Genomic DNA, 14,503 nt, shown 5'->3' on the forward strand with positions numbered 1-14,503 from the left:
TCGCAACTACTTAATTTAACCCAAGGATTTATTTACCTGACCAGTGACTTACACTCGCTGTATGTTAAGCTATATTTAAACGATTTTGGCGCTCTCTTAGGTCAGAAAATTTGATTGTTTCAAATACATTCACCCATTCACATTTTGTTTAGAAATCGGCTTAAGCCTTATACCAACATTCGCTGTGCTAGTGCTGGTGACGTATTCATGTGAAAAATGTTTGGGAGAAGTAAGTAGATATGGATTGATAATAAGTGAGCAAATGTTACTGGAACCTCGATTTTCTTTCAGGTTCGATTAATTGGTTTCCTTTTACATAACATCGAAAAAGATGACAAACAACATCAATTTGATCTGATCGTATGTGATGTGCAGTGAATATGAAGGACAGTATACCCATTTCTAATACGAACAACCAATTTTCAGATTGAGAATTTTTCCCTACAAATTCTACATGAACCTTTAAGCTTTTCGATTGCTGGATTTTTTAATTTAGATTTTATGCTGCTAAAAGCGGTAGGAAGTTGTCATACTCTGTATACTGTCACTTAATGCCATACATTCTTTTAGATGGTTGCTGCTATAACAACCTACATGGTCATTTTCATTCAGTTTATGCCTAAGGACGAATCAAATGCCAGTAGCGAAAAATAGAAGCGATTCATTGTTTGCATATTTCATTTAAATGAGAGTGGAGTATGTTATTGATGAAACGGCTTTTTTGTTAAAAAATTAGTTAAAAATTCAATAAAATATGTTGAGAGAGAATGGATGAAAGAATCTTTTGACAATCGGCTTTATTAGTCGGAACTGTATTCAAATTTAATTGGAAAAATACAAACTTATAGGTCGCAAATGGTAGCGAATCTGACGAAGATAATCGATCTATTTTGCTACTCAAATATTTCCCCAGTGGAAACCAGAGCCTAATATTTGGGAATCGTTTTTGAGAATTTTTGGGAATTTAGATAATTTTTGGGAATTTAGGTAATTTTTGGGAATTTAGGGAATTTTGGGAATTAATTCCCAAAAATTCCCTAAAATTCCCAAAAAATTTCTTTTCTTTGCATTTTTATAATTAAATGCTCGTAAAAGATCAGGAAAAGTTCGAAAAATTTGGATTTTTTTTTGAATTTTAGTGAACTTTTGAGAATTGGTTCCCAAATATTATGCTCTGAAGGATATAATTCTTGTCGATGTACTCGCACCAGCCAGGGCGTATACTCTACTTGTAGGTCTCTCCAAAGCCGACATTAGTACAACACTACAATAATTTAAGAGCAATATACACTCCGACCCCCTATGAAATACATTTTTGATGATAACTTTTTATTCGAATTATTTTTGAAAAAAGTGGCCTCATCGTTTGGTGCCAGAATATATACGATAGCCACTGGAATTGTCCAGATTGACATAGTGTACTGAGAAAAAACTCAAAACTCCTAAAATTTGTGTTTTTTGTTATATTTTTTGGACTTTTCAGTTTTCTCGGCGTAGACTGCATCAATTTTGACAATAAGCCGCGAGCGTTAGTCCATATTATTTTTATTTCAATGAACACATCAAAAACACACTGAAAATGTATATTGATATTGGAAAAGTGGAATTTTAATTTCAGTTTAAAAAGCCGCTCCAATTTTCAAAAAATCTCGCGCTAGAAAAAAAAAACAATTTCGTGACTTAACAAATTGGGATGTTTTATTTGTTGACAGTTTGTTTTAATTGTGATCACCGAGATAACGAAAAAACCAACACTAACAAACAAAATATTCCTATCACCTCACAGATACCTAATATAACATTTCGATTCTTTAGAGTTTCCGTACGTGAGTTCATCATGGCAGTGATTTTTTTAATTAAATTCTATAAAAAAATATAAAAAGTTTTTATAACAAAACTAAACTTTTATTAAAAAAGGCTCGCGGTTTATTCTGGTGGCTATCGAAACTTTATATGTTGTGATGAAACCACTTTTTTCAAAAAATATTCTAATAAGAAGTTATCATCGAAAATGTTTTTCATAGAAGGTCGGAGTGTAGACTGCTCTTAAAATAATTATTTTTGAGTTATAGCCGCAAAAAGGTTTTCGGTACCCTCTGACATGCTTTCACGTTTGAACACTTTAACCGAAAATTTAAAAAAATGTTCGAAAAAAATGAAAGATACGATTCTCTAGAATTGAAGACGAATCTATCACTCCTTAAAATCGGAGACCACTTGTTCCCCCATCACCATCACCTCCAGTTTTGGCGATATGCCGCTTAAGCTCAATTTACTGAATACATTATATTCAATATGTTCTGAAATATTTGTTGTTTTTTTGGGAATTTTAGGGAATTTAGGGAATTTTAGGGAATTTTTGTGAATTTTGGGAATAATTAATTCCCAAATATTAGGCTCTGGTGGAAACTAAGACCAAGACTAAGTAAAGCTTGCAATACCTATCTCAAAATGCTATGACCTTTAATACCTTTGATAACTGGAATTTTATTTAAGGTTCGGAACAGGTCAGGTGTCCCTTTATCTCAACCTGAAACTAGAATTTCCTTGATCTTATCTGAACTTTATAAGTTCAAAAACGTTTCAAATCTGACCTGATCAGTATTCATCAGAACTGATTTGATCTGACTCTGAACTGAACTGAAACAGTCAGGCCACCTGTAAAAGTACCAGCAGGTCAGATCCGGTTATTGTTTGTCTGGTAGAATCAGGTCTCCGGTCGAAGTAACAAAATTATATTTCAGGTTGAGTTCAGATCAGATCAATATGAAGTCAGCCCTATTTTCTATTGGGATTATTAAAATAATTTATTTTGTGACAAATTTATACAAATATTACAAATATTCTTCAACAGGATTGCTCCATGAGTAATGCCACCAATATTTTATCAGGAAGTATTTCTGCCGGTCAAAACTGTGTATGATTTGTTCTTCACTGGTTTCTTTGCGCAGCTTTGTAATTTCCCATGGAATGATAGTACAAGTACGACCTCAGCACAGATTCTCTATTCTCTTCAAATGTTATGCCCATCAATATGATTTTAAATTTTTTTTGCTATTTTTCACCGTTCTCAGAAAAGCATTTAATTTACAAAAGTGTTGTATTGAAAGAAGAAAAAAAAAACATTTTTTATTGAATCATAAAGCTAACTAATAAGATCCTGGATTCAACGAAAATATTAACAGTAAGTACGAAGCGCAGGCAGAGAAAATCTGTAACACAATTGGAATGTAAAATTAGAAATTATAATATCGCCTCTCGCTCCACATAGCTGTGTTATAATTACGTTGACGAGAAAGGGAAAATCCATTTGAAAAAACCCCCAACCATATATAGAAACGGGCAGTAATTTCACCTGAAGAGAAAAATTACGCACCTGGAAAGGTGAGCGTTCGTTCATATTTAAAAAAAAAAAAAAGATTTTCGCTAATGACATTACCAAAAAATGGGTGGAATGGTTGTCATTTACATTTACCCTCCCTGCGGCAGCTCCATGCAGTGAATGTCCTATGTGATTTGCCTAAATTGTGTTAAGTAAATTAATTTGTTATTGAGTAAGCACATCAAGTCCAGTCGGTACCTGCGTCAGACATTGTTGGCACGCATATAATAGGACCAATAAATTTGTGATTGGTGAAATGCTGATGAACGATGACGCTAAAAGAGCACTGTAGACATGAAAGTACAGTCGGGCAACAATCCAATAAAAACTTATGATAATTGTTATGAACAAATGTATCATCAACATTAAAATACTCCAGGAGAATCGTTTGTTAAAACGCTCCGAAAGTAGCCAGATATCCAAGTACAAACTTTTCAATTCGTTCAACAACTTCACATCGCATTTATCACTCTGAGAATTGTGGTGCAACCCCATCCCAACCACTTTCAAGTAATGGGCCATCCACTCAACGTAAAAAATCAATTGCATCAAACCGAACCGAATCATGTACAATGACCATAAGCGTAAATACCAACTTCTCACGAATGTTTCATCGTCAATAATTGATGCAATGATAACAGCTTCCGTTACCATTCCGACAAATGCCAATGTTGAAATTTCAATCAGATACGTTTTCAGAAAACTTTTCGTTTTTATTCCAATTAGTTTTGTTCGCTTTTCAATCGATCGAATACACTGCCACATTTCACATTGAGTTTTCCAATTAAAAATTGTTTCCAGAATGAGAACAATGTGCGCCGAGATCGGCAAAATTACTTGTACAACATCCAAAATTTTTCCGATAGTTGAACCCCGATGAAACGTGTCGTTCTGATGAACATAGATCATGATAAGCTCGAGCATTGCGATTCCAAAATGGGTCAAGGTCCATGCGTAGAACGAGTAATTTTTCAAATGAAATTTATTTTCATTAATCGGTATTAGAAATGAACAGAACTGGAAAATCCAAATAAATACATGGATGTCCTCCTCTGGTGAAGACATGGTTGTAAATGCGATTCTTTAAAGCGTAATTAAGTTGACGCGTCATGCAGCCAATTACTTAATTAGTTTTACATAATTCAGTTAGGATTTACATACCCAAAAGGTTGACTTTGGAAAGGTAAAATCATCGAATAATTTCAGTGGGTTACATGTTTGCCCTGTCGTCGAAACAACGCAACTCATTTTGTTGTTAGCTTTAATTAGTTTTGAGCTTCTTTACATTTGTCAGCGGCTTCTTTGGAGCCCGCATTCGTTCAAAAGCTTACGTTTCAGATTTCAAGAACTCAATATCCGCATCCTCAGCATGGTAAATCCTATCCATGACTTGGAGTAAAATTGAAAATTCACGTATTCAATGAGTTCGTTTCTTACAATCAATCTTGACTAATTCAATATGCTCTCCATTCGGAATAGCAAATCACAACAGTCCCTGTCGAGTGAATGATATAATTGACATAGACGTTACACGAACGAACCGCTAACAGGGAAATTAAAGCAATTTGGTGTTGTGTAAATTGGGATCGATTGTTTTCCAAATTTACCACGGCCTAATTGTTGTACTGACAAGATTTATGTGTCCATTAAAAGAATTACGTTCCGGCAAACCTGTGAACTAAATTTATTGGAACGTTTTCAATTTGGTTAAGCTTGAAATGAATTCCCTACAAGTGGATAAGTCATTGGTGTGGATCTTCCAATTCGGCTCATTTTTAACACCTACAAAATTATCAAAGTTCCCGTTGGAGAATTTCGGTTCTTTGATGTGGTGTATGTTCCACTTTATCGCTGCAAATTTTCAACTAGTTGTCATTTACATTCGACACAACGATACATTTCATGTTGGTTCTACGATTGGTAAAATTTTAGACATTATTCAGGTTGTTGGACCGATTTTCGCGCACATTACTTTGCTGATTGAGACGAATCTGAACCGGTCTTTGACGATTAAGATGTGGCAAGTGATGTCTGATATTGAAAAGCAAGCATCCTCATTGACAAAGGAGAAACCTTCATTTTTAAGAAGATTTATTATTGAAATTCTCATCGTTTTCTTTATGAGCAACGTGACCGAGGCATTCATTTTAACGACTATCCAGGAGAATCCCCGATTTGCTAGGAGCTGGTTTCTGCGGCTATGGTCGTTGCACATGCTGAGAATTGGAATCATTCACATTGTATTTTACATGGAATTCATTCGTTGCCATGTTAAAATCATTAACAACGAGTTGTTGAAAATGGCAAATGATGGAACGAGTTCGCGCAATGCTATTGGTCATTTTCGAAAAATGTATCAGGATATCTACCTATTTTCCATTTATTTGAATCAGCGCTTTTCGTGGAGCATTCTGGCACTAATGATCCACTTCTTCTTAGCATTGATAATCAGCTTCTATTGGATTGTGGCTAATTTGTATTTCGGAGTTTTACGTTTCATTGTAGCTTCTTCATCCATTTGTGTCACACCAATGATAAGTTTATTGGTTTTTGTGTACGCCTGTGAACATTGCATGAGGGAGGTAAATTGGTCGAACTATATGTTGCGTATCGAGAGTGAAACTCTTTTCTTCGCATTTTCTTTAGGTCAATCTACTCGGTTCGTCTATTCATGGATTAAACTCGAAATGCAGACTCTTCCCGATGCAATCGATGGTATAAAGAGAAAGAATATGTAACAGTTGACCACATCCCAGATTGTTTTCAGATTCATAAGTTTTCTCTTCAAGTCAAACTTTTACCGATTTCACTAAGCGGATTTGGTTTCTTCTGTGTTGATTTCATTTTCTTGAATGAAGTAAATGGAGTTTGAACCAGTCTCAGTAAAAAATTAAGTTTTAAAAACTTTGTTAAAAGACCATCGCGTTTGCAAGTAATGTGTGTTTCCCGGTATCCAAAATCTGATTTCCCGAATTTCCCGGTATCATTAAAATTTCTGATTTCCCGGTAAAAATTTTCTCATTTCCCGGTGAATGGAATAGGTTTTAATATTTGTGTATAAATCGCGTTGCCATATTTGTATGAAACATCTCGTAAGCGAAGTTGCTATGGATAAATCATCGTGGTTCGGGCTGTCTTCGTGTTTACAGCTATTTGGAACAAACCTATATTAATTTTATTTTTCAATTAAGTTTGATCAAGTTCTGTCGTGACAAACATGAATTATATTATAAAACGTCGAATTCCAAAGTCTTTATTTACTAAAGTAAATGTCAGATTGTTATTATTTTTCGTTTTATACTCTCAGCTATTATAGTGCCTGCCTCATTATTCCAGCTGCCTGGGCCCGCGACATTCGATATCTGTGATATCTATCTTTGATAAGGTAGTAAGTGAACGCAAGCGAAGCGAGCGAGAAAATTTTGCGATTTTCTATTTTGTACATTATATTTCGTCTACTCAGCGAAATATTTGTTTAGTCGCGCCTGTGAAATTTTAGAAGAACAGTAATGATCGGATCGCGAACGGAGCGAGTGAGAAAATTTAGCGATTTTATAATTTCAAAATTCGATTCAATTTCCAGTTTTAATCGATTTCCCGTTTTTTAACAATTTCCTGGTGCGAGTTCCATTTCTCGTCTGTTTCGATTTCCAGGTGAGGTTGACTTCCCGTTTTTTTCTTTTCAATTACCCGGTAAATTTGATCTCCACTCTATTTCGATTTCCCGTTTTTTCCGATTTTCCTTTTTTTTTTCATTATCATTTTTTTCGATTTCCCGTTTTTATCGACTTCCCGTTTTTTCTCGATTCCTTGTTTTTCTTGATTTCCCGTTTTTTTCGATTTCCCGTTTTTTCGATTTCCCGTTTTTATCGACTTCCCGTTTTTTTCGATTTCCTTTTTTTATTTCCCGTCCATTGCGATTGATTTCCACTGAGTTTGATTTCCAGTTTTCTTTTCGATTTCCCGTTTTTTATCTATGAGATGTCCATTTTTTTTATTTCCCGGCTACACTTGCTACACCGTCGGTGAATTTTTTTAACATTACTTTTTGGCCAGGATTTCCCGGTATCCACATTTTCGGCCAAAAAAATCCCGGTATCCACGATACCATTGGTACCATTGCAAGGATACACATTATTTGCACACACGGCACCTACCTCCGGTCTCAAAAGCTATTGTCTTTTGGAACTGGAGGTGAGTCTTTGCGTAATTTTGAAATTTTCATTTTTACTAATAAGTGTAACAATAAAGTAAGTCAAAAAATTATTTTCAGATCATCAAGGCTTTGGCTTCGTATTTGCTGTTGGTATTTTCATTGAATCCAGGCGCATATTAACCATCTATTACAAACTGCAAAAGAATGACTGCATATATAGCTATTAAATTTGCTGCTTCTTTTGTTTGAAGTATTGCTTAAAGCTAGATATTAAATCTTGTACTTCTTTAGTTTTATTAGTACGATTTGTAATACACATAGCCTGATATCATTGCTTACTTTTGTCGTTGCTGTCGTTAACATTTGACCGTTTCAAAAAAGTTTAACAAATGATAGTAACAACCTACCAGGATCGGTACTATGACAGTCATTTTCTATACTTAACTCTACCGACTATTCTTCGCTAATTCTCAAAAGATTATTGCAAAGACGTCTTTCGAGAAATAGCGAAACACGGCAGAGTAGAGGTAGAGGGCGGGACGGATAATCTGGCACTCATTTCCAAAAGACCACACTTTCCAACTAAATAAAATGCAAACTCGAATTTTCTTTACAAAAAATTGATGACAGGGCTAGACAATCTTTGTAGCATTAAATTTGGATGTGTAAGATTGTGAAAATTATATTTATTTTTTTGCTTCGTGTGCCAGATTCCCCGACACCAGCTATACCGCTCCAGCTTGTAAAGAATGCTTGTACGAACCTTCAATCTCAATGTACGCCAATGTAATGAATCTTAGGTCAAATATAAAAACAATTATGATGTCGAATAAAATATTGTTCTGTTTGAATGACGTAGTAGTTTTGCAACGGTTCACTAAATTGATTCGTTTATTCCAATTTTAACCAACCCCACCCAACTAATCATTTTACAACTCAATTAACAGTCAGATGTTTTTTGTATCAAGAAATACGTCGCTGAACCAGAATTCCGAGAATTCATTTATAGAAATGTTCGTATACCCATTAGATTTGGTTTCTTTTTCTTATTCGGTTGTATACTTATTGAACCACAGATGAACATGGTACATATTTTTTCTGTATTTGCTCCACATCTCCACATCTACAGTCACGTTAATTACAATTAAGTCAAATTTCGATTAAATTGAGGAAAGGAAAACCCATGCAAAAATTTTAATTTGCAAAAGCTTTTCCGTTGTAAGAGCTTTTTGAGTCGACTGTTTATGACGTACACCAGATGTTCGTTTCCACTTTATACGTGTTCACAATTCGTCCGACCAAAAATGTCAGCCGTGAAAAAAGATTGCATCAAATATAAAATGTGATTTGTTTGGTGTCGGAAACACATGTAACGTTCTCATTGTACAATATTCATAAATGGAATGACATCTATTCACATCATAAGCATACCATTTCCGAAAATATTATATATAAATATAACTCGACCGAACTTCATTTGGACGCCAGATTTGAAACATGAAGTTGATGTCGGTAATTATGGGCTACTTTAAATTCAGTGCTTTGTGCTGTGATTCCGAAACGAAATTTGTTGAATATTTTTTAATATTTTGGGGATTCGTTAACATTGCCTTTATATCAGCAATTTCCGTTATTATAACTGTAAATTACAAACTCGTATTCTATGTTAACGATGCTGTTGGCTCTATGACTGATATCCTGCAATTGCTTGTTCCAATTGTCTCGCATTATGTCATTATAATAGAATCGATTTCAAAACGAAGCCTAGGAATGGCTATCTGGTGTAAATTCCAAGATATTGAAAACGATTTGGCTACGTTTAATCCCAAGATTTCTGAGTTTAAGCTACGTGCAATGCGAAATTATTTCATTAAAGTGGCCGTAACTCTAGCGATTTGCCTCTTTTTCGAGTTCTACATAATCGCCAACATTAAAAATAATCGCGAATGGCTGAATCATTGGTATGCCTCGTTGTTCACGTTCGAGGTGACGAGAGGTGAACATTTCTATTTCACCCTAATGGTGGACAAGATGAAACATATTATGAATTTGATCACATTGGAGTTGGAAAATGTTAGAAATGGTAACAAATTCCGAGAAATAATAGCTATCAAAGGCGATTCGCGTCACAAGCGTATAGTAACTCTGAAAAAATGCTACAGCCGTTTGTGGGAAATTTCTCTCTTAATGGAAAAACGTTTTGGATGGTCACAATTTTTCAATGTTAGTTCGAATTTTCTATGTTTAACAGTCAATCTATACTGGAATTTTGTGGCAATTTACTTTAAAACGAATCCGAATTGGAAAGAATCATTGATGGGTACCTGTCCACCCTTAATTACTGTATTTATTCTCTTGTATTCGTGCGAAGAATGCTTAAAAGAGGTATGATGGTAAATATTTGAAATTTTACATTTGAAATTCAAATGAAGTCTTCGATAGGCGAGAGTCATTGGCTACAATCTACATAACGTTGAGAGAGATGTTCATAATACGGAATTGAACGTGGCGGTAATGCTGCCTTTGAATAAGTAATTGAGCGTTAAATAATGGTAATTCGAACAATTAGGTACAACAGTTTTCGATGCAAATACTTTTGGAACCAGTGCGATTCTCGATATTGGGCTTCTTTTACATGGATTTAGACCTCTTGAAGTCGGTAAGACTAACTTTTTTTTGGCTATTATGGTAAAAAAAAAGGTTGCGTATTTAAACTGTATTACTTTCAGATCATTTCTGCCATTGCAACGTATTTGATTATTTTTATTCAGTTTATGCCGAAAGCAAATATTTGGTATGTTACATCTATTTTAATTTAACAAAATATACCTGCCAAATACCTCAATACTTGCATAATTACCCATTGTATCTCAGCTCTAGTCAATCAGGTTCCATTTGATATTTTTTTATTCCAAACAATCGGAGATCCTTTTCCATATTTCATTTTGTAAATTTGTTGATATCCACTGGTCTGGATTACATATTTGAAGCCTTTATTATCCACTGCTGGATGTAAGCCTCCCGGTGAGGGGTTAGTTAGGGCCTATAGGTTAGCAAAGCCATTAGTATTTTTTGTCTGGTGCTGATTATATCTGCGCCGAAAGTTAGACTTCAGATATTTGTAAACATAATTCATTGTGAATGGGTTACGTCATTTATGTCATTCTTCTATGTACCTTCTGTTGAGGGCACCAAACACCTCAACTACCCTGATTATGAAGCTTGGGTACGCTTAAGAACGTTACTTTCATGCTACACGTTGAGAAAAAGTACTATACAGAATTTGTCCTCACCAGTACGTTACCACTAAGCCAACCCTACTGGAATGGATTGATTATCAGAAAATATTGGTATTTAGATGGGGACTAATTTCAGATTACAGGCTAATAGAACTATCGAATCTTTGATCAAAGTTTTTTTAACGGATTGATGTAAAATCTCTCAGGGAGATTAGCCAATGATCGTTTTCGACTTATGAATGTTTGGGGTTATGATGAGTCACTATACTCTTCGCGCTATTCCACATAATCGCTGATCTCACATTCTGCCTGCGATATTTATACCATTTTACATGCTTATCCACGGTAAAGTGCACTTTACATCACTGCTTGTGACATGACAGGGAAAATGCACTTACCGTCCACAAACATGTAAAATGTGTTGCGTCACTGCTTGTAAATGCTTGTTTAAGCACGTGTGATTACTCCACTCGCCTTCGGCTCGTTCCGCAAACCTCACACTTGCCTAAACAAATATTGACGTAACATACTAATAATGGTTCAGTTTAGCTCTGCGTCAGCAGATGATTTTTTTTGTTCATTTCCACTTTTCCACACATGAAATACGTACGAAAATTTACTTTAATTACAGGAATTCGGACTGGAAAAAATCACAAAATATTGAAAATTCTTAAGTTCACCAATTACCACTAAGAATGTTCTTAAATGCTTTTATTGCATTGCGGTCTATATATCGACATTAAACACTGTTTTTCGGAGTATTGTACCAAACATTATTTCTCTCAATTATTCCATTGATATGACGTCATTATTATTTATCTAGGTAAATATATCCCACATTAATATATCGATAAGTTGATCTTTTCCGCAATACAATAAATCATTATAAGGTACCAGTGAATATACCACGCACTAATACTCTTCTGTATATTACACGTACACTCGTTACACTCGTGTGTGTGCAATATACAGAAGAGTATTAATTCTCGGTATATTCGCCGGTACCTTAATGTACTATTATCTACCTAGGTGAAATAATAGCAGTGAAAAAGAGCTATTATTTCGACGTCGGTAGATAATAGTACATTACTGCTATAATGCTGTATATAAGAGACCTGTACGTATACGAGCGCTTGCGCGAGTATTAGTACGAGTCACTTATATACAGCCTTATATCAGTGAGGTATTTTATCGCAGGAGGGTGCGGGAAATCGCGGTTTAACCTGGTGAATCCGATTTAGCTCAATTTTACTATTCTTTCCGATTTTTATTCACGTCTAACCACACCCAAATGAGAAAGTTGTTGATGACGCTATATAACGAAATCATCATTTTAGTTGATCAAAAATAATGTTTTCTTGTAAAGGAGATTACCTTTTTTTTAAATTTCCACTATAAAAGAATTGTAATCCACTTCGATGTTCATTGGCGTAATTACCAAAAGGAAATTTATGACGCTTGCATTCTTAATATTACTTTTTCAACCAAAATTGTTAGCTACACGATTTTGATCTTCTCATTAAAAAAACATAAATTTTTGGATCTCGTTATATTTCCACTGAAATCTTAGCATTTTAAGAAGATAATAATTATTTTAGAATTGGAAACTGTCTGTTCGGAGACAAAGTCTGCACCGATTGTTGCACTTAATTGGCTTAAAGCTTATACAAAATGGAAATAATTGTAAAATTGAGTTAAATCGGATTCACCAGGTTAAACCGCGATTTCCTCTGTCCAAATGTTCATTTAGACACTTGGGGTTATAAAATTCGCCTTCGGCTCATGCAATAACTACCCAAGTGTCTAAATAAACATGTGGATAAGAGGTGAATAATCTACTATAAGATCACTTTTCGTAGAATTAGTTGTACACTTAAAAAAAATTACTTTATATCACATTTTCGTTTTCAACAGATTCTACATAATTTCTAGATCCACAGATTTGACAGTCTTGATATTGAATGGTTTTTTGGTTTGTATCCTAGTAAACTGGTCGTTACATGTGTGCGACAAAAATTTCGACTGTGAAAAAATTCAAATATTTCATTCAATATAACAGCTGTCAGAGTCTGTGGGACTAGAAATATCAGATCCTATATAAAACAAAAATGTGATATTAACTAATTTTTGATAGCTGTATTTATACAGTGAACGACATCTCAAATGTCTCACTGTCAAATTTTTCTGAGAATTTTATTGTGTCATTGCAAATTCACAATGACATTCTCTGAAAAAAATGACAGTGAGACATTTGAGATGTCGTTCGCTGTAGTAAATAATTATTTTAGAAACAAAATGTCAAACATTTTTATTTAATCATTCAATACGGATTGAAACATGGACCTGTCACTTATGGCTATTCACCTGTTATCGCTAATGACGACAAAAATAATGACAAACCCTGAGCAACATGGTTCTTTATATAGTAAAATGCAAATTAAAAAAATTGAAGTACAAGATTTGAAATCAACCGATTAAAAATACTTTGATTGATGGAATTGAATAATACTGGAATAAAACTGGTCATATGCTTGCTTGCCGTCTGTAACAGGCTAAATTGTATTATTATTAAAGGGGCTAAATCAATTAAATTCTTTGTTTTATTTAAAATTGTACTAATAAATAATAAAATATGGAAAACGATTGCATAACGAATGTACGTAATAAATGTCAACTAAAAATGCCTAATTTATTGAGAGTAATGACTGTTTTTCAATAGTAAAGCTTTGAGAGTTGCAAAATTTGCCTATTCTCATCGAACACAAAACATTAAAAGAACTTTTGCCGAAGTGTACAGAAATCTGGAGAGTCACTATAAGAGAAAACAACTGTGCCAGCCAATTGTTAACACACTTAAAAATACGAGTATATTTAACCAATTTTGTGTCAAAGACAGCTAGCTGGTTTACCAGCTGGTGAATTACTATCGCACAGCTTGTACGACTTCTTCAGTACCAAGACGTGTAAGTTGTGTGTATGTATGCAAATTGAGACATAAAATTGGGATGAACTTACCTTTCATCAAAAAAAAAAAAAATCTCATACAACTCCTTGTGTGAAAAGATCAACGGTTAGGCATGATTACTTGGAGCTATGAACCAATTTATGCAAAAAAAATCTTTTCGGCATATTCGTCAAATATTACAAATGAACAGTCTAGTTTAAAACGACTACGAAGGTTTTGTGAGCTTTCAAGAGCTTTCATAATTCGCATCGGATCCCATCGGAGGACTTTGTTACTGATTCATCAACGGATATTTCAATAATTGAAATAAAAAGTTTACTTAACATTAAATAACCAGCGTTGATTCATTCGCAATCATTTCACTTATTACCACTACCAAAAAAAACATGGGTGATAATAGCAGCAGCATAATTGTTGTCTCATAATTTTTCGATGTTCAATAATTACAACATCAAACAAGCAGCAATAAAACAGCTAATTAAATCAACGACAAAATGTTTTTATATACAAAGCTTATGTATTTACATCCACCCAACATATATGTGTATTGTTAAATCCAAAATGCTTACAAACATCACGACCAATACCATTAAAAACAAACATCGAGACTACAATATCAACAAACTGGAAAACATGGTTAATCCTCTACATGTGTGTTAAAATATGGTTAAAATGCACTTGCGATCGTAATGGTAGGTAATATGCCACTACTGACCTACAAAACATTCTTTACTTTTTCTTTACACACTTACTTTATATAG

The sequence above is a fragment of the Bradysia coprophila genome, unplaced genomic scaffold, assembly GCF_014529535.1.
Source record: "Bradysia coprophila strain Holo2 unplaced genomic scaffold, BU_Bcop_v1 contig_232, whole genome shotgun sequence".
Taxonomy (NCBI): Eukaryota; Metazoa; Arthropoda; class Insecta; order Diptera; family Sciaridae; genus Bradysia; species Bradysia coprophila.